We start from the raw sequence: 2,919 nt of genomic DNA, 5'->3' as shown, positions 1-2,919 counted from the left end.
TGTGTAACAGATCACTGTAAAACATAATGAGGACTTCCCTTGTGGTGCAGTGGATAAGAATCTGCCCTCCAATGCAGGGACACAGCTTCCAGCTTCGATCCCTGGTCTGGGAAGATTCCACATGCCCTGGAGCAACTAAGCCTGTGCGCCAAGGAACTAGATCCCCGCACGCCACAGCTAAAGATCCTGCGTACGGCAACTAAGACCTGGCGCAGCCAAATAAATTAAGGAGACCACAGAGAGCTCCCTGGTCTCTCCCATCACAAGAGGAGACATTAAGTAACTGGCCATCTGTGAACCAAGAAGCCAGCTCTCACCAGACACTGAATCTGCCAGGACCTTGATCTCTGGATCTCCAGCTTCCAGAACTACGAGAAAGAGATTTGTGTTGTTTAGAAGCCACCTCATCTATGGTATTCTGTTGCTGCTACTGCTAAGTCGCTTCAGTCGTGTCCGACTCTGTGCGACCCCATAGACGGCAGCCCACCAGGCTCCCCCGTCCCTGGGATTCTCCAGGCAAGAATACTGGAGTGGGTTGCCATTTCCTTCTCCAATGCATGAAAGTGAAAAGTGAAAGTGAAGTCACTTAGTCGTGTCCGACCCTCAGCGACCCCATGGACTGCAGCCTACCAGGCTCCGCCGTCCATGGGATTTTCCAGGCAAGAGTACTGGAGTGGGGTACCATTGCCTTCTCTAACAGAATGGTATTCTGTTAGAGTGGCTCAGATGGATTAAGACAAGCCCCAACTCAAGATCCTTAAGGTAATCATTGCTGCAAAGTCCCTTAAGCCATGTGGGGGTTCTGGGGGTTGGGGTGTGGGCAGTTTGGGGTTATGACTCAGCCCACCACACAAGTAAATAAGGGGTGGCCCGCTCCACCCCTCTGACCCACTTTCTGCCCTTCTCCTCCCTGTTCCATGCCTTTAAGAAAGCCATCTGTCTTCAGCACCATCCTGGCCCCTCTACTCTCTGGGTCCCCTTTAGGGTCAGCCAGTGAGGGGAGCAGGAGCTCTGAGGGTGGTGCTGGCTGTAACACAGCTTTCTTAGGGGAGGACCCTGTCCTTTGAGGGTCTGGTGACATGGATCTCACCCGTTGAAGCCTATGGTGCATGTGCTAAGTCGCTTCAGTTGTGTCCAACTCTTTGCAACCCTATGAACTGTAGCCCACCAGGCTTCTCTGTCCATGGGGATTCTCCAGGCAAGAATACTGGAGTGGGTTGCCATGCCCTCCTCCAGGGGATCTTCCTGACCCAGGGATTGAACCCATGTCTCCTATGGCTCCTACATTGCAGGTGGATCCTTTACAGCTGAGCCACCGGGGAAGCCCCCCTTGATGCCTAGGCGTGTGTATTGATTCACTAGGGCTGCCGTAACAAACGACCGCAAAAGGGCTGGTTTAGGCACCTGAAATTAATTAATTTTAAAAAAATATTTGTCCGTTTATATGGCTGTGTTGCATCTTAGCTGCAGTGTGGGCTTCTCCATAGTTGTGGAGTGCAGGTTTAGTTGTCTCGAGCTTGTGGGATCTTAGTTCCCTGACCAGGGATCAATGCAGAGTCCCCTGCATTGGAAGGCAGATTCTTAACCACTGGACCACAGAAATTTATTGTCTCACAGTTCTGGAGGCCAGGAGTCCGAAATCAAGGTGTCAGCAGGAAGTTGGTCCCTCCTGGGAGGAAGGATAGGTTCCCAGGCTCTCCCTAGCTTCCGGGGTCACTGACGGTCCCTGGCTTTCAGGAGCATCACTCCAGTCTCTGTCAAAACGTGGGCCTCTCCATGTGTGTCTGTCTCTGGGTCTCTTCTCTTCTTATAAGGACACTGGCTATGACCTGATCTTAACTGGATTTACATCTGCAAAGACCCTATTTTGAAATGAAGTCACTTTCACAGGTACCAGGGGAGAGGACTTGAACTGACCTTTGGGGCGGGGGGATTCAGTTCAATTCCTACCAGGTGGCAACAGCTCCCTGATTTTTCTAAGCCCAACACTGTACCATCCCGCCAGCTGTGAACATGAGCCCTGCATTAAACCTTTTTGAACTGCACCTGCCACTTTCTGCTGCAACACTGAGACAGAACATCCTTCCAGATTTTTCAACACATATATATTTTTTAAATGTTATTTATTTGCTGTGCCGAGCTGTATGCAAGATCTTAGTTCCCCGACCAGGGATCGAACCTGTGTCTCCTGCATTGGGAGCACAGAGTCTTACCTGCTTTGGGAGCACGATCTTAACCACTGGACCACCAGGGAAGTTCCAACACACATTTTAAAAATATCTGTGTGCTTTTTACTGAAATGAGATCCTGCAATTTTGTAACGACCTCCTACTTTCCACGTCAACAGTACTTTCACCTCATCTAATAGCCACTCAGAGGACCCACATGTCTTCCCAAATATCATGTACAGCTGATATATCCAAGCCAGAACCCAGTTCAAAATCACCCATCGAACCTGGTCATGTGTCTCTTACGGATTTGCTCAAGTAGAGCAAGCCCATGTGCCTTGGGTTTTTTCTTTTGTTTTGTTTGGGGACACAGACTTCTTGGAGAGACCCTGCCAGTTTCCCCGTTGAATGTCTTACCTTCTTGGTAAGGTATCATTTCACAGCCGATTCTTGTCATTTCCAGGTTTTAGGTTGTATAAATTCACTGGAAACTCTAGATTAGCAAGTACTGAATCATTGCTTCTAGGAGTGTATGTGTATATCACATAGCTTATAATTTTAAATCCAGAAAGGTACTCATCTGGGCCTTCCCTGGCAGTCCACTGGTTAAGAAGCCACACTTTCACTGCAGGGGTCATGGGTTCGATCCCTGGTTGGGAAAAGAAAGATCCTGTATGCAGAGCATTGTGGCCAAAAACTAGAAAAAAAAAAAAGCAAATATAAAAAACTATTCAGCCAGGTAGATGCCTTT

This window comes from Bison bison, unplaced genomic scaffold (genome assembly GCF_000754665.1).
Source record: "Bison bison bison isolate TAMUID 2011002044 unplaced genomic scaffold, Bison_UMD1.0 scf7180017864285, whole genome shotgun sequence".
Lineage (NCBI taxonomy): Eukaryota > Metazoa > Chordata > Mammalia > Artiodactyla > Bovidae > Bison > Bison bison.
Note: the sequence above shows the minus strand (reverse complement) of the source record.